General features: G+C 34.8%; 1 pseudogene; it reads left to right on the top strand.

Moving 5' to 3' along the window:
• The first annotated feature begins 1,058 nt into the window (after positions 1 to 1,058).
• On the top strand, positions 1,059 to 4,949 carry LOC133287169 (fatty acyl-CoA reductase 8-like; annotated as a pseudogene).
• Positions 4,950 to 20,041: the final 15,092 nt, after the last annotated feature.

The following is a 20,041-nucleotide window of genomic DNA, read 5'->3' as shown; positions in this document are numbered from 1 at the left end:
GAATTAATTCTTTAAAAATTAATTCAGTTTATAAACTGATTTTTAAAAATTTATTTTACGTACAGTTCAATTTAGTTTAATTTTTTTTAATTCTTTTGTACACTCTTATCCATAACTTTGAAATTATTTGCTACGTCGATTGATTGATGAAGTATGACAGTTTTTTTTTTTGGTAAACGATGAAGTATGATATTAAGTAGTCTGTGTCCTGTTACATTTTATTTTACTAGCTATTTATTTTATTTTTATTTTACAGGGTGCTACAAATAGATGTCACATTCTCTCTATATATATGGAATCGTTCCGTGGCATTCGACAAAACAAAAGTTCATCTAATTCACTACTGAAATCATTATAGCTATTGGGCTTCACTTAGATATGGAGGAGTTGGGAAGTGTTCGCGACTTTCTCATGGGAAAGACCATTTTAGTTACCGGTGCAACAGGTTTCCTAGCCAAAAGTAAATGCCGTGTCCCTCTACCTCACTTGCATTTTTACTTGTGTACGTGAATATTAGTTCAAGTAACGTTTTTATCGCAGTTTTTGTAGAGAAGATATTAAGGGTTCAACCGGACATAAAGAAGTTATACCTTCAAGGGGCGTGAGTTCAAACTCCGCTGGCCGATGTGAGGACTTTGTTGGTGGGTGATATGTAATCCCTCCCAGAAATCCTCAAAGAGGTTGGGGGGTCTTCCCTGACCCTAGTGGGATACCGGTGTCTAACCCCACTTAAACTTTTATTTACAAAAAAAAAAAGAAGAAGTTATACCTTCTTGTGAAAGCATCAAATCCTTATTTGGCTACCCAACGCTTGCACAATGAGGTAAACTATTCCTTTAGCTGCTTAACATTATAACATGATTGCTGCACTAGTGCATATTACAAGTTATAGACATACATGAAACTTAACCCTTGCTTATATATAGGTGTTTGGGAAGGACTTGTTCAGGGTGTTACGAGTAAAGTTGGGTGCAGATTTTGGTCCTTTCTTATCACATAAAGTGGTTGCTGTCGCAGGCGATGTGTCTCTTGACAAGTTGGGAGTAAAAGACGTAAACATGAGTGAAGAGATGTTGGAAGAGATTAATATAATAGTGCATATTGCCGCAACTACCAAGTTTGATGAGAGGTGAATAAGATTGTGCACGGTAATTAAGCTTCGAAAATTCTTTTATAACTATAATGTTTTGTTTTCTGCAGATTTGATACTGCAATGGGTACGAATACGATGGGAGCTTTAAATGTTTTGAACTTCGCCAAAAGTTGTCGTAAACTAGAGATTCTTCTTCATGTATCTACTGGTAAGCGACATAACAACCTAATCATTCAAGGCCTATTATTTACATACTTAAAGCTGTCACGTGAAAATGATTTCTTTAACATGTGTAGTGATTACGAGGTAGCAAGTTTGGCACCCTTCATTTTTTATTGTAATTAAGGCGGAACAAGATAAAAAAAATAAAAATGGAGCTATGTGATATTCATGCATTAAATCAAAAGACTCTTGCGCGACGTCCTCATCGTTGACATATATATATATATATATATATATATATATATTAAACATTGATTTTCTACATCTAACGGTTAACATTTATTAGGTTTCACTCATTAATTTTTTAATTCCCAATAAATCTCAATCGTTAGATGTACGAAAATCAACGATTAAGATTTGGTATAAGATTTATTATTCTTACACCGGTGTAAGTTGATCATATATATATATGGGCATATCATTTGACACCGGTATCAAACTTTGAAATTTGACACTAAATCCTAACCATTGATTTCCATCAATCAATAGTTAAAAATAATTTTCATCAATCAAACTCATTAATTAATTATTATTTTCCAATAAATGATAATCGTTGATTTATATATATGGGTTCACTTTTTCTGTCGTCAATGTAGATAAGTTCTACATTGAGCTCAAAACGACATTGTTTTGGGACGAAAATTACGGTATTTTTGTAATTATAATTTCTTTCAGAGTTATAATAGTTTTTTTCATTATAATTTTTTAATCTTTCAATTCAAAATGATGTCATTTCTCATTTCGGGAGTGAATATAGATAACTTATCAACATTCATTGTAGAAACATTAAAGCGCACGCGCGTGCACACACATATATACTTGTAGGGTTGAGGATATTTTAAGCCCTAACTATTTCAACATATAATATCACCTAGGGGTATACATAGGTCAGACTAGGCCAGACTTTGTCTCTAATAGTCTACACCTGTGTAAGCTTTTAAGCCCTAACTATTCCAACATGGTAATAACACCTAGCGGTGTACATAGGCCAGACTTTGCCTCTAATAGTCTACACCTATGTAAGCTTATTAACCTATTAAAAACTTGGTTTATAAGTCTGAATTGACATATTTAATTTTTTTTTTTGAAAAGCTTAACGTGACTTATAAGGCCTCTAGACCTACAAAGTTGCAAATCAAACAAAAATAAAAAAAGACCAAATTTTTCATTCATTAATCCGTGTTTCTAGTCAGAGTCCAAATTATTCAAATTCTTAAATAGTTTTTTAATAAAATTACAAAGATTCTTAAATAATTTTCATAATAGCATATAAATAGTTATTTTTAGGAGCTTTTTCTGTAGTCTTTATAGCCTTCATAAATATATTATTTTATTAAAAAATTAAAAGACCAACCTACAAACTTTTATGCCAGGTTTTTAGAGTGAACCTATGGCCTAGTTTTTAAATGAGTTTTTTTTTGAAAGACTAAACTTGCTTTATTTTCTAAATAGACTAAGCCATATCAGACCTAAGATAAGACATGTTGTTTGACCTATTTATACTCCTAATAACACAACATTTTCACAAATCCCTTCATTTTCCACCCCAACTCTGCCACATTAGCCTAGATAAGAGATTGGGACGTAGAAGGAGAAGAGGTGTAATTAAGAGCCTGTTTGGATCCTCTTATTTTTAAGTTAGAAGCTACTTATAAGATAAAGTTAAAATAAGAGCCCGTTTGTTTGCACTTTTAAAAAAAGTAACTTTTATCTCTTCCTTATTTTAGAAGTTCTTTTTGCAAAAGTTAAAGTTATTTATATTTTTATAAAAATATTTAGATTTTGAAAAAATATTTGGCTTATCATTTCTCAAGCTGCTTGAAATAATATTATCTCCAGCTACTAAATCATAATCGTACAAGGATGTATAAATGATGATAAAAGAAGAAAGAGAAAAAGGGAATCATAACCATTCAAAGGTGAATCAATTAATATAAAGAAATAAATAAACAAAACGACGTAGTGTTAGAGTGAGCGGAGATAAATTTATCTCAAGTTGTCGGAGAAATATTTTTTCCATATATATATATATATATATGGGTAAAGCGGATATGTAGTGACTGCATGTCAGGGTTAGTGCAGTCAAAAAATTATTAAAAATATACTATGAGTAGTATATAGTTAATTATAATATTAAAGTTATTTTTTTTTTAGAAATATAACTATATACTACCCATAATACATAGTTATCATATTAAAGCTACTTTTTTCTCTCTCCTCAGTAACACTTCTTAGAGGCTTGTCGGGTGACGTAGGAGAGAGAAAAAATAATTTTAATATTATAACTATGTACTACTGGTAAATATAGTTATACATTTGAAAAAAACAATTTAATATTATAGTAGTACATTGGTAAAAAAAAATGACTGCACAAAACCTTATATACAGTGACATTATACATCATTTTCCATATATATATATATAGGGGTAAGATCCTTTGACACCAGTGTCAAATTTGAAATTTGACACCTCATCTGAGAGCCATTAGAATAAAAAAAATCAACAACTCTGATTTGTAAGCATGTGACACCATTGATCTTTTTTTATCTACTGATGTCAAAGGATCCTACCTCATATATATATATATATATATATATATATATATATATATATATATATATATATATATCTTTTATGCCACATCCACACTTAATATATGACCTGGCAATTATTTGAACAAGTTAAAAATGGGATAATTTTGTCATTACAGAACTATTGACTATGTGATTGCTCAGTATGGTAAAGGAACAATGACAAGCTTTGTTGGTCATCCAAATACAGTTTTTGATACAGTGAGTGCCACCCATTAAAATATTATATATTCAGTTATTGCAATCATCCACACAGATACGGATTTTACATTTAAAATTAAGGAATTGAAATGATGATTGCAGATACCTGCTGACATGGTGACAAATTCTATGATCATAGCAACGGTGGCTCATTCGAAGGGTCTTTCCAAGAATTGGATCTACAACGTTGGTTCTTCGTTGAGAAATCCTTTCAAATATTCCGACCTTGTAGATCTTATGTATTGTTATTTTAATAACAATCCATTGGTAAATAAATATGGAAAACCAATAGTTGTCACCAAAAAAACTGACATTATACTCAACTAGTACAGATGAGTTTCGCCGAAACAAGGTATTGATTGGTTCATGAAGCTTAGATTAATTAAGTTGTTAAGCAGCTTATTGCACTGATTTAAGTAATCGCTGTTTTTTTGTTACAATCTTTAGCTAATATGCAATTATATATTGAGCTCACATTTTACTAATAATTTATTCTGCCTTTGACTGTTCTATTTTTAAGGGATCAAAGTGGGGGAGCATAATAGATCTTTACGCAGCTTATGGTTTATTTGAGGGCATGTATGTACAATATACTATTATATATTCAATTAATAGCTACTTAAAATTCCATACCTACTAATTACACTGATATGTAAACATGGTACTATTTTGTGAACAGATTTGACGACCAGAACGCAGAAAATTTACGAATGGCAACAAAGAGAGTTGGTGATATATATGAAGAATTTAACTTTGATCCGAAGAATATTAACTGGAAGGACTACATGATGAATATCCATTTTCCAGGTCTATTAAAATACTCTATACGAAGTAAGATGTAACTGTTATAGTCACAAGGTCTTCGAGTCTAACGTGCAGATATATCTAAATTAAATGTCGCTGGCTAGGGAAGATTCTAAGCATATTTTTACTGGTACCAAGTAGCAATCGCTAGTCTCCATTACACCAATTAGTCCCAATTAGCATTTGTTATAGCTTCCACGGATAAAATAATGATATCAATATAGATTGGTATCGATTACTCCGTTTATTACCTTTAATTAGTATTTCAAATCCATGTAATATGTTGTTATGAAAGCCATGATGGCTGTATGGAATAAACAAGCAATTACTTTTTCCCAATTAATCTTCTTGGTGAAAGTATAGTGTTAGAGATACGGCTCTGTAAAAAAATTGATTCACTTGTTTTGTCCTTAATCTGACCTTGACTCGACCCACAAATATCTATTTTTTTTAATTAGATTAAATACTGATCCACTTTTATTTGGGTTAGTTTTAGACCTGACTTGTTTTAATAATGATCCATTGACCCAAAACTTGACTCATACTCATTATGTGAAAAAAAAGAAAAAAGAAATCACAATTACATTAAAGAAAGTTTTAACGTAAAACAATTACGTCAAAATTTTTTACGAAAAATATTTTTAGCAAAATTTCTGACTAAAAACATTTATGTAAAAAAATTTGACGGAAAAATTTTTTTGTCAAATTTTTTTACGGAATCTAAATTTCGTCAAAATTTTTTACAAAAAAAACATATTCATCAAAAATTTCGACGAAAAACATTTCCATAGAAATTTTTTGACGGAAAAAAGTTTCATCAAAATTCTTTACAGAATTCAAATTTCAGCGAAAGTTTTCGACGAAAATATTTTCGTTAAACTTTTTGACAAAAAAAAAATTTCGTCGAAATTTTTAGCGAAACACATTTTCCTCAAAAATTTTCGACTAAATATTTTCGTCAAGTTTTTTGATAAAAAATACTTCTATCAAAATTTTCAACGGAACACATTTCTGTCAAAAAATTTCGTAAAAATTTTTGACACAAATATTTCGATAAAAAATTTTGACGGAAAAAATATTCTGTCCAAAATTCATTAGAGAATCTAAATTTCTTCGAAAGTTTCGAATGAAACATCTCCTTCAAAACAATTTCCGTCGAAATTTTCGTCAGAACACACTCCCATCGAAATTTTGAACGAAAAATATTCCGTCAAAATTTGTGACTGGATAATTTTTTCGTTTAAAACATTTGATGGATGAAATCATTTTCGTCAAAACTTTTGACGAAAATTAAATTTCGATAGACCCACTTCAGAAACCAAGTCAGGTCAGATCCGACCTGATTCTAAACTAGTTCAAAAAATTCAAACCAAGTCAGACCTGACTTGGATCAAATTAAAGCGGGTCGGGTCAAAATACCTGACCTACAAAAATCAAGTTGGGTCGAGTCGACACAAAAACCTGACCTATGCACAGCCCTAGCCCTAGTTAGAGATGATTGCTGCCATTTACGAGATTGATTAACGAAAATGTAGCAGGCAGGTAGAGAGAAATAAAAGGGGGGAAAAGAGAGGAGAGAGGTTTACTCTAATGATTTATTGCCTTTTGGCATTTTGAGAGTATTGGATCCTCTATCATTTCCTAAAAGTAATACTAGAACCAATTAAAGTAACATGCAACATGTTAGTATGACCAATTAAAGTAACATGCAACATTGAAAGTATATATGTAACTTTAGTTGCTCAAAAAACTTTCTATGCTTGATAAATTTATTTTCAAATATTAGATTAATTGATGTAACTTCTTCTCTGTTTGCCATGATAAATTAGAGCATCCATAAATCAACTTACCAAGGGAAGATGATACAATAGTAACAGAAGAAGAGCAATTAGAAGAGGAGGATCAAATAAAAGAACAAAGCATTGCACAAAGGAAAGGGACACGTGTGAAGAAAATACCAATAAGGTTCAGAGATGACATGTAGACATTAGGTAGTTACACATTGTTGTATTGAAAGTGACGTGTAAAGAAAGGTAGAGTTAGTGGAAAGGTGGTTAGAAGTAGTGGGAGTATAAGAATACAGATCAGGATATACATTGTATCTTTTGATGAAATTCAATAAACCTAAGCATTCTTTTCTCATCTTCATTCTCTGATTTCTTTCTTCTCTTCCCCAATTCTTTTGATTTTCCCTAATAGTAGAGACACTCTCTACCAATTGGTGCTTTCATCTTGAACTATGGCTCCTGAAACTCGTTCGCGACCTATGGAGGATAGGTGGGAGAACACACAAGCTGAAGTCGATGTGTTGAAGGAGCATATGAACAAGCATTTTCAGGAAATAACTTGTAAACTGGATGCCATTTTTGATAACTACAGAGACAAACAATCATCACCGAGTGGTTCCACAAATCAACCACATGCATCCAAAGATCATGCAGCAGCGAAGAACTTGAGGCTCAAGGTTTCACGGTATGATGGATTAGTTGATCCACAGGGTTGGATCTACAAAATCAACCAATTTTTTGATTTCTATGATATGGAAGAGGAACAGCGATTGAAGATTGCTTCTTTTTACTTTGAAGGCAAGGCCTTAAAATGGTACCAGTGGTTCCACAAGAACTCCACCATTGATTCATGGCCCAAATTTCTTCAATCATTGCAGATCCGATTTGGTCCTTCCGAAATGGAAGATTATCAAGGTCAATTGACCAAATTGCTGCAAACAGGAACGATATTGGAATACCAGGAACAGTTTGAACACTTGTCCAACCAGGTTGATGGTTTATCCGAATCCTTTCTGGTGAGTTGTTTCATTTCAGGATTAAAAAAAGATATTCAACATGATGTTTCTGCTTTTAGACCTTCCTTCTTATCCCATGCAATGTCTTTAGCTAAGATCCACGAATCCAAACTACTCCTCAAAACTAACCCACCCAAATTACATTCCTCTTACCCTCCATTATTACCTACACCACAATCATGTTTCCATCAAACAACAAACACAACTAAACCTTTTGTTCCAAATACCACACCTACCCAAAATCAGCCTCTGACCCATAAACTTACCCAAAGCCAGATGCAAGAAAGGAGAGACAAGAACTTGTGTTTTTATTGTGGGGAGAAATATTTCAAAGGTCACAAATGCAAAGCTTCCGTGCATCTGCTGATAGTTCCTGATGAAGAGAATGTTGATTGTGGGACTCTTTCAATTCATGAACACAGTGAAGATCCTCCACCCATACATATGGAACCAATTGAGATGGATACACCACAAATCAGTATGCATGCTTTATCTGGTTTTGTAGTTCCTCAGACATTACGTTTTAATGGTTTTATTGGGAAATCAGAAATCCTTTTGTTAGTTGATGGTGGAAGTACTCACAATTTTGTCCAACCTCGAGTAATCTCAGATCTTCAGCTACCTATACTGACTGGCAAGCAATTTGATGTCATGGTGGGTAATGGTCAAATCCTTAAGTGTGAAGGATTTTGTTCTGCAGTACCAGTCCAAGTACAATAGCATGTTTTCCTTGTAGACTGTTATGTGTTACCTATTCAGGGTGCAGATTTGGTACTTGGGGTTCAATGGTTGCAGCTGCTGGGACCTATTGTACTAGACTATAAAAAATTATCAATGGAATTTTCTTGGGAAGGAGAATCTATTCGGCTGCAAGGAGATAAGCACACTACTTCCATTTTTTTCAATCTGTTTAAGAAAATAAAATAGCAAGGGCAGGTAGCTTCCTTATTCCAATTATCTGTTATAGATATGAATACAACCACTACTGTTCCTGCAGTTCACACAACAGTAACCACTTTGATCAATGAGTTTGATACACTCTTTCAAGAACCTACAGAACTGCCACCCCATCGACAGCTTGATCATCAAATACATTTACAACCAGATTCAACACCAGTGAATGTGAGACCATACATATATCCTCACTTTCAGAAAGGAGAAATTGAAAAACAGGTGAAGATGATGTTGGATTCAGGATTTATTCGTACCAGTACCAGTCCTTTCTCTTCTCCAGTCCTCTTAGTTAAGAAAAAGGATGGTTCCTGGCGATTTTGCATCGATTTTAGAGCATTGAACAACATTACTATCAGGAACAGATTCCCTATACCAACGGCTGATGAGTTGATGGATGAACTTGGAGGTTCCACAATTTTTTCTAAGCTAGATCTTCGAGCAGGATACTATCAAATCAGAATGAGTCCAGATGATGTCCATAAGACTGCTTTTAGAACTCACCAAGGTCACTATGAGTTTTTAGTCATGCCATTTGGCTTGACAAATGCTCCATCCACCTTCCAAGCAACCATGAATATCATATTGCAACCCTGCCTGCGTAAGTTTGTGGCTGTTTTCTTTAATGATATTCTCATCTACAGCTCTTCTATGGAGGACCATTTACAACACCTACGGGTAGTATTTTCCATACGTAAAGCTCATCAGTTTTACATTAAAAAATCTAAATGTTCTTTTGGCCAATCTGCAGTTGAGTACTTAGGACATATCGTTTCATATGCAGGGGTCAGTATGGATACTAACAAGGTTAAGGCTATGCTGGAGTGGCCTACACCCAAAAATCTCAAACAACTTAGAGGTTTTTTGGGTCTTACAGGGTACTATAGACGATTTGTCTATAGATATGCCACCATTGCTGCTCCTCTAACAGAATTGTTGAAAACAGATGCTTTTGTATGGTCAGACTTAGCACAAAATGCATTTCTGCAACTCAAAAATGCCATGACAGCAGCTCCTGTCCTCACTCTCCCTGATTTCCACAAAGACTTTGTCATAGAAACAGATGCATCAGATGTAGGCATAGGTGCGGTTCTATTACAAGAGGAACACCCTATTGCTTATTTTAGCAAGAAGCTCTCTCTTCGAATGCAAATGGCTTCTGCATATGTAAGAGAACTCTATGCAATCACAGAGGGGGTCAAAAAATGGAGACAATACCTCCTTGGAAGGCAATTTGTTATTCGGACAGACCAGAAAAGTTTAAGGGCTTTATTGGATCAAGTCGTCCAAACCCCTGAGCAACAGTATTATCTAGCAAAACTTCTTGGATTCCAATACTCCATTGTGTATAAGCCAGGAAGAGATAATCGGGTTGCAGATGCACTTTCCAGAATGCCTACAATTTTCTGTCTAATGTCTCTTTCTCTTGTTCAATTTGATATATTGGAGCAATTGACAACAGAAAATCAGACCTCTCCTTTTTTCCAACAATTATATGCAGAGTTGGAAACCAATCCAGAAAAGCATGCTGAGTTAGAGGTCAGGAATGGACTCTTATTACAAAAAGGCAAGTTACTTTTGGATCCCTTATCTTCCTTGATTCCTAAAATTTTGCATGAATGTCATGCTACATTGTCAAGTGGTCACACGGGTATCTAGAAGATTGCTGCAAGAGTAGCTAGCAGCTTTACATGGAAGGGCTTACAGAAGGCAGTGAAGAAGTTTGTCAATTCTTGTGTGGTGTGTCAACAATCAAAGTACTCCACCCATGCACCAGCAGGCCTACTTCAACCAATCTCAATTCCTGATAGAATTTGGGAGAATCTTACTATGGATTTTATTATTGGTTTGCCATTGTCCCATGGATACACTACAATTTTAGTAGTAGTGGATAGACTCTCTAAACAAGCTCACTTTGGCTGTCTTCCAAAGAAATTTACAACTCACAAAGTAGCTACCCTCTTCTCTATAATGGTATGCAAATTACATGGGCTGCCCAGATCTGTTATTACTGACAGAGATCCAATTTTCCTTAGTAGATTTTGGATAGAACTTTTTAAACTCAGTGGCACATCATTGAAACGAACAACTGCATACCACCCCCAATCGGATGGGCAATCTGAGGTTGTCAATCGCGTTTTGGAGCAGTATTTGAGATGCTTTGTTGCTGATTTTCCAAAGCAATGGTCTAGGATCCTGCATTGGGCTGAATTCTGTTACAACACCACATTCCATACTGCTGCAGGAATGACACCTTTTAAGGTTGTTTTTGGTCGAGAACCACCTTCAATTCTCGATTATATTCCTTCACCTACTGTCTCAGAAGAAGTGGATAGAGTACTACAAGATAGACAGGTCATATTACAACAACTGAAGGACAATTTACACAAAGCACAGACTGCCATGAAGAAACAGGCTAATAAACATTGAAGGGAGGTCAATTTTACTGTTGGTGAGTTGGTTTGGGTGAAACTTCAACCGTATAGGTAAACATCTGTTGCAGATCGGATGCCCAACAAACTTTCTCATAGGTATTTTGGCCCATTTCCTATTCTTAAGAAGGTTGGCAAGGTCGCTTACAAGTTGGACTTACCACCTACTGCCAAAATTCATCACACTTTTCATGTGTCATTATTGAAGCCATTTAAGGGAGATCACAACATTGATCCTTTTCCTCTGCCAGACGTTTTTAATGGGGGTCTACCAATCTTGCAACCAAAAGAGATTGTAGCATCACGTGTTTTACAGGAAAATGGACAACTGCTGCCACAGGTTCAGATCCTTTGGGATAGCATGCACAAGGAGGTCCTTACGTGGGAAAATGTCCAGGACTTTCAGCAGCAGTACCCTTCTTTCAACCTTGGGGACAAGGTTGATTTCAATGGGGGAGGTATTGATACAATAGTAACAGAAGAAGAGCAATTAGAAGAGGAGGATCAAATAAAAGAACAAAGCATTGCACAAAGGAAAGGGACACGTGTGAAGAAAATACCAATAAGGTTCAGAGATGACATGTAGACATTAGGTAGTTACACATTGTTGTATTGAAAGTGACGTGTAAAGAAAGGTAGAGTTAGTGGAAAGGTGGTTAGAAGTAGTGGGAGTATAAGAATACAGATCAGGATATACATTGTATCTTTTGATGAAATTCAATAAACCTAAGCATTCTTTTCTCATCTTCATTCTCTGATTTCTTTCTTCTCTTCCCCAATTCTGTTGATTTTCCCTAATAGTAGAGACATTCAATAAACCTAAGAATGGCTGAAAAAGTTTCTAAAACTTGTTTTGCCCTACTGATCTGGATATGGACTTTCAATTTGGTTGAGAGTGTTTTGTCGTTAAGGTTTACATTATAATTTGGAAATTGATCTCGATATATATTGTTCTGATCAGAAATGTAGTAAAAGGAAGGAAAATTCTATTTATAATATTTTCGTAATGAACATATATAGCTCGAGTCTAACAGAATTATTTTAGCCAAAATTGATAGGTCTTCTTTTCTGCGCCCTTTGCCATTGTCTTTGACATTGGCATGAGTGCTAATTTTCAAATTTTAGATTCTAATTTCAGAAGCATTCATACTGAATTTACAAAATAAAAGTAAGTAAAGGAAAACGTCCCTTACAACTGACAATGACAATGGAAATTTAAAGAGTGTTAATTTTGCAAATTTAGTGGCTGATTTTTGAAGAATTCATGCTGAATTTAGGGGTTATACTTATTGACATATTGTTTGTGTCCCTATTCATTCAGCTCAGCTATTTGAAAGTTTTTTCTTGCTCCATGCAATTCAATTTTCAAACTAGAATTAAATAAGTAGCTTATTTCATGCAAGATAATCACTGCCAACCAAAGCCTTAATCTTTTTTATAAGAAAATCACTATGGCAATTCCCAATGGACTCATCCAAGGATACATGAATCATCTAGCTGCTAAGTTCACTTTTCTAAAAATAACTGGAAAATCCTTGTAACCCACAAGTCATCATCTATCCGAAAAATACCTCATCCCTTGTCTCAAGCTAGCTTGGGGATCTACCATCTGTTATTAATCAAGGCTCCTGATAATCAGCGAATGATTATCTAATTTGGTGCTACTCCACTAAAAGCCCGAACTTGAACTCCAAGATTAACAACACTTATAACATGAATATGCATCACCCCTTTGTAGAATGTCTATAATTGATTGACAAGTTTTCTGTAACTCAATCAATTATTTATTCCCTTGACTATGATAGTTTCTCTGATGGATTACATGCACTGGCCAGTGTCTTTAATATCCAAGTACCGAAACATATCAAGGGGACATATCCTACAAATTCCATGTTTTTTATCTCATAAATACCGATAATCAAATAATCTCACTCCCAAAATACCGAGTTATTGGCCGTCAATAGATCGAACCTCACCCGTTGGTAAATCAAAGAATGAAAACTATTTGATTAGCAATTTATAATAAACTCAGGATTAAGAGCAATCACATAACTATAGTTAACTGGAGATTTGATACCTTATGACAGAAAAACAACCTTAATCAAATCTCTCCTTGATCCTTTCAATGTGAATGTTAATTCACACCAATATTTTACAATGATTCGGACAAAATCATTTCATAAAATATTGCAGCCTGAATAAAGTGCCCAACTTTATTTAACGGCTCTGACTCCATTCATCAATTGTGAGATCCTATAAACATGTCCTCCATGAACATCCATATGATCATATACTCCACAATTTGATCCGGACCTTTATGTTTGTAAATAGTGCGCAAAATAAATAAATAAAACCTTATTTATGAAATTCAGAAAATGATTTTATTGTTTCATCGTCTTATTCCAAGAGCACAATAAAACCAATAACTCTCACTTGCTTAATGCAAGTCTGGGATCCTCCTAAGACCCAAAGAAGTAACATGCCTCTCGAACACAAATTCAGGCAAACTCTTAGTAACTGGGTCTGCAAGATCCACCTCTAATGCTATCTGAGTTTAGTGAAAAACTCATAGCTCGAGGTTGATTTTCTTGAGTCAACATCCACTTGAAATAACTGAATTTTTGAAAACTCAGCTTTTCAAGACTCCCACTAGAATATACCAGCATATAATCTCTCGTTCTCCAAAGATACTTGAGTACATGCTTAACAATAATCTAGTATTCCTCTAGGTTCAAAATGGTACTATGTCACTACTCCCACTGCGTGACAGATGTCTGGTTTAACGCCCAACATGATATGCGTGAGTCTATCTTTGCCAAAGCATAAGATATCTTGCTCATGCATTCTTCCTTCTTAGAAGTCTTTGGTCACTCCTTAGGAAGATGAATTCCACATCTGAGAATTATAATTCTTCTCTTAGAATTCTCATGTTGAATTTTGGGTTTTGTCAATGTAAGTAGCCTGAGGTGATGCCAACAACTTATTCTTTCGGCCTCATAAGAGTTATATACCAAGAATATAATTGGCTTCCCCAGTACTTCCATACCAAAACACTAACTTAGCCAACTCTTTATGCTTGATATTACCTCCACATTGTTTCTAATAAGGAGCATATCATCTACATAAAGTACCAGAAAAGCTACTGTCTTCCGTTGTATCCTTTACATACAAATACACATCATTCATCAAGGTTCTCTCAAAATCAAAATTTTGATAACCTGATCAAAACTGATGTTTCAAGACCTGGATGCTTGCTTAAGTCTATGAAATAGACTTTCACAACTTGCATACCGTGTGTTCCTACTCATTTGCTATAAACCCTTTTGGTTGTTGTATGTAGATATCCTGACATCCAACTCCCAAAATGAAATCTCATAATTGAGACTTATAGCAACTAAGAGAATCTGGATAGACTCAAGCATGGCGTCTGGCAAAAAATGCCTCCAAGCTAGCTTTGAAGGTTTTCACCTTTCTGTCCATCCTCTCTTTTCCTTTTATGTCCACATGCACCTTGTGGGTTTTACCCCTCTTGGTGTCTTTACTAGGACCAAACGGAGTTGAAATACAAGTATTTCATCTCATTGTTCATAGCCTGAGCAACACTTGATCAACAACATCTTCTAGTGCATTATCGTAACTAGTATGATCAATGTCACTCAACAAGAAACAACTTGAGAGTTAACAAGGTTCTCTCCCACTACGAATGTACTGCACTAGACCTTGTGTATTTATAGGTAAAACACAGAGTGGGTCAAATGATGGATCTTCAATTTCTTGAGGATCTGCTTATCCTTGATATTGTTCCTTTAGATGTGATACTAATATTTCTACTAGTTTCACTTATATATTATCATGTTGAATTTCCAATCATTGTTCTCTTGTTTGTTCACTTAGAGATATATCTATCCCCTCTTGAACAATCAAGGGAACAGTGGATGAAGCTTCTAGAGATTCTGGAAATTCTTGAGCTGAGATAAATCTCATCAAGAATAACCTAACTTAAGAGCTTATAATTTCTTATCTAGTCCTCCTTTAAGAAAATCATGTGAGTGCTCACTTAGATTATCTTGTCCTTAAGACTAAATAAGAAATCATCTCTTGTTCTCTTAGGGTAGCCAAAAGATATGCACTCTTCCATACAAGATTCCATCTTATTTGACTGCTGTTGTAGGACGTGTGCCGTAGCACCCTAAATCCGAATATGGTTTGATCTGGGCTTGCACCCCTTCCATAATTCTTTAGGTGTCTTTACAACAAACTTTGACGGAACCAAGTTAAGAAGGTAGATTTCCTTCTCTTAGGCATCTCCTTTGAACAACATTGACAAAGATGAATAACTGAACATGATCTTCACCAAGTCTAGAAATGTTTGATTTTTGCATACTGCAACTTCATTCAACTAATGCGTTCTTAGAGTTGACAATTACAAAAACTATCCCCTCTTAAATCAGGTAAGACCTGAACTTACCAGACAGGTAGCCAACACTTTAGTCAGACTAAAGTGTTTTTGATTTGAACACCTACATGCTTTTCTGCCTCAGACTAAACCTCTTGGAAATTTCCAAAAGCTTTAGACTTATAGCGCACTTGGTTCATCTGTCCAAATCCAGAGTAAACATTCATATAATGAAGTACTCATCACCTCTTCTGGTCTGAACGCTAAGTGGTCCACATACTTTTGTATGTACCAGTTCCAGTTGAATAGTTGCGCAAACCTTCTTGGCCCTTGTAGGATTGCTTGGCCACTTTACCTTCCAAATAGGACTAACATGTAGCTGTTAGTTAAAAGATTATTGAACTGTCAGTCCCTCTTTTAACTAAAACATATTTTCTACTTGAGATAATGTGACTCAATCACAAAGGCCAAAGTTATGTTTCATTTGAAACTTTTATTTCTTTGGTGAAAATCCTTGTTCATCATCCTTTCCATTCAACATAACAAATTTAAAAAGGTTATAGCACATAGGTAATAAAGACTATTTAAACAATGTACCAGAACAAACAAGACGAATATGAACTTCGAAATGTAACTTAGGAATCAATTGCATTGTCAACCCATGTTTTAACCAAAACAACTAACAAAAATTGAATTCCTCTTGAAATCTGGAACAAATAAACAGTCACCCAAAACCATAGTCTTATAAATAACTTGTCCTACTGCAAATGCAGACACAAGTTCCCATTTTCAAGCTTAAAATATCTATGTCCATTGCTGACAGGTATGCCATGTTTGAACTACTACAAAGAGTAACAAACATAATCAGTGATTCCTGAATCAATAATTTATTCACTGATCAGGCCATTATATGCCCATGTCAGGTTCTTTTCATCACCTCTGGGCAATTTTTCTTTCAGTATCCCTTCAGTCTGCACTTGAAGAACTTGCCTTGCGGCTTCTTCATAGCAACTGGTTTGACAACTGATAACCAAGTCATTTTGTTCTTGTTACCACCCTTGGGTTTCCCTTTGGATTTAACAAGACTCTTAGCAAAACCTGCACCGACTGCATTCTGTCTAGCAGAGCTGCTAGACGCAGCAAACATGTCATTAAGAGTCTGAAGCATTTCTACTCCACTCTTAATCATGTACACTTGCTTCTGCAAGTATTTGGAAAGACTGACAATAATATAGCAGCGAACTACCATATCTGCCATTTCCTAATCTGAGAAATGCATCTTAGTTTCCTAAGACGCATCCTCTGCAGGTTGCTATGGCCCTCGCATTGTCAGAACAAATTTTAGCTTCCATGTTTTAGAACAATATCAAAAAATTTGCTTTTCACTTATTCATAGTTGGTACCATCTAGAGGTTTTCGACTCAAAATCATTTCTAAGATATTTTCTGAAAAACATATAAAGCACACAATTACAAACAAATAATGCAATAAACAAACGAAGTGCAAGTAGATTCTCATAACTACTCTTGTTTATTGTTAACAATCCTTCAGTTTATCTTTACAAGGCTTACGATGGGCAAGTCACTTGTAAAAACCAAAATTGTTATTTGGGCCTTCAGTGCCATTGCCAGAGCCTCGATGGGAGGGTTAACAATTTTACCAAAGTTGAATGTAATTAACCATTGTTTAATTTCAAAATTATCCTTAGTGTCTAAGCATTGCCGACGATGGGCCGTACAATACTTTACTAAAATTTTGAAATTATTAAGATTTAATCTAGTGAAATCTGATTATCCTTATCCGATGGGGCTTCAGCGATAACCATTTCACTAATAAACCCACAAATGGAGCCCGCAGGTTTTAAAATTAATTAATTTTTAAAACCTTCACCCATTCAACATTTTTGTTTGAGAATTTTCATAAGCCCAGTCGAATTCATTGTTTAATTTCAAAATTATCTTTAATAACTTAGTATTATCGACGATGGGCCGTACAATACTTTATTAAAATTTTGAAATTATTAAGGCCCAATAAAATCCAATCATGCTTATCCGTTGGGGCCTCACATGATTATTTTATTGATAGGCCCACAATGCGCCTGGAGGTTAAATTAATTTCTTAATTTAAATCTCCTCCCATAGATATTTAAGTCCAATCTAATAAAATCCAATCATGCTTATTCGATGGGACTTCACATGATTATTTTATTAATGGTCCTATAATGCGCTTGAAGGTTAAATTAATCTCTTAATTTAAATCTCCTTCCATTCAACATAAGCAACATTTTCTAATTTCCAAGAATTATTTAATTGAGAGTATCCTTTGTTCGATTTCAAAAACTATATAAGTAAGAGCGCCGATAAACGTGCACTAAGCTTAACATAATTTTGAAAGCATTAAGGTCCTGAAATCCGGTCACTTTACGTCAGCGTGTGCTCCAAACAATCATGATACATGAAGGTTGTATGCAGCGTGTGTTATTCCATGACCATTTCAGAAAACCCACAAATTACTCGCAAAATAAAAGAATTCTCTTAGGAAATTTTCTCTAATTATTTTTCTAGATTTAAATCATCCAAATAGCTGACTTAATTATTAATCTAGATTGCAACAATCATAATAATTATCATTTATGAGGATAATTTGAAATCAAAATAATTTCTATAACGATTATTTGTCTTGATGTTAATTATCCAAAATTAATTAATTCAATTATTAATCTAGATTTTTAATAAAAATCATAATAATTATTAATTAATTTCTTAGGATGATTTAAAATCAAAATAATTTCCATAACGATTATTTGTCTTGATGTTAATTATCCAAAATTAATTAATTCAATTATTAATCTAGATTTTTAATAAAAATCATAATAATTATTAATTAATTTATTAGGATGATTTAAAATCAAAATAATCCCATAATAACTATCATACTAGTCGCTGAAGACATAATAGCTATTATGCTCATGCAATCATACAAGTTATGCAACAATATGGCACCACCTATTCTATATGGCATGTTATCGCAATAAAGCATGTTATCAATCATATAATTTATACCAATCAATAAAAGCATTAAATAATAAATCATAATTACTTTAATCCATGGCCTTCCTATTTTAAAGAAAATAAAATTAAATAATAATAATAACTTTGGAATTCGACTTTCGCCTAGCCCATAGTATCTGTCTCAAGCCCCTTTAGGGTTTCATGGGCCCAAAAGCCCAAAGACCCAATCCTTTGGCGAGAAACCCTAGGACGTGAAAGAGGAACCCTAGCCGTCAGGTCTGCTGCACCGTCACCCAAAGTCAAATCAGGCTGAAACTCCAGGGGAAGGACCGCCACGTAGAGACGAGTGCTCCGCCGCCAGAACCACCCAAAAAGGTGGCCGGACGCTCCCTCACTCTCCCATTCTTTGCCGGAGAGTGGCGGCCACTCTCAGCCTCTTGTGGAGGCGCGTGGTGGAGCGTGAAGTCTCCGATGGCGGTGATCCATCCACCGTTGCGTTACTCTTTCCGTCCTCTTTCCAACCATATATAGATCGTCCCATTCCGAGATCGGTAAGTCCTCGAAAAGTCTCCGACAGTGCTGACTGCGCATCTTCCTCTCGATTTCTCGATCTTGAACTTTTACAAAATATTGAAAAAATACACAGAAATTCCAAAAATAAACAAAAACAGCAAGGAGGAAACCTAATCATATGGGATTAGCCTCCTTGTTACAAATCGAGAAATACACGAGAGACCCTAACCATGGATTAAAGCATTTTTACCGATTAAAATTTAAACTTTTATGAAAATGAATTATAAAATACACATGCTAGATTCATACCATAATCCTAGAACCCTACGTGCCACATTTCAAGAAGCAAAACTAATTACATGAATAGTGAAACTAGATTCACATACCAATGTACAGCCAAGGCTCTGATTCCAATTGAAGGAAATCTTAGATTTATGCGGAAGCGGTTTAGGACCTAGTACATTAGTATGCTTACCGAATCATCCTTGTTTCACAATTACCTCTCAGTGCACAGGTCTCGTGTAGAATCTTCCCTTGTAGGATTCCTCTTCACGAACAGCTCACCTCAGCGCTGCAGCACGAACAACCTCCTAGAAGCTGGACTGTGGCAGATCTTCCAAACTATCTCTCGAGGAGGAAGGGGAAGTGTGTGGGCACTGATTAGATTCTGAGCTTGCCTCTTTCTCACAAATCGAGAAAGACCTTGGAGGCTGATGACTTAAGAGGTACTATTTATATGGGTTCCAAGAAACCCTAGCTCATTGGGCTCTAGGTTCGGCTCTTCTCAAACTAATAACCCATTTGGGCTTTAGTAAAAGAGCAAATCCAACATAGTTAACCCTAAATTTAGCAAGAATATTTCAAATATTAGCCACTGAAATTTGAAAATTAGCACTCATGTCATTATCAATGACAAATGGCAGGGTACAATTTCCTTTACTCACTCTTTAGGGTGCATTTTTTTTATAGGATTATCAAATTATTCCCGAAAGTGAAATTAGGAACTAGACACATCTCTAGCAAA

This window comes from Gastrolobium bilobum, unplaced genomic scaffold (assembly GCF_033153095.1).
Source record: "Gastrolobium bilobum isolate Gb01-03AN ecotype WA unplaced genomic scaffold, APGP_CSIRO_Gbil_v1 utg3288, whole genome shotgun sequence".
Classification (NCBI taxonomy): Eukaryota; Viridiplantae; Streptophyta; class Magnoliopsida; order Fabales; family Fabaceae; genus Gastrolobium; species Gastrolobium bilobum.
This window is presented reverse-complemented; position numbering and strand designations above follow the sequence as displayed.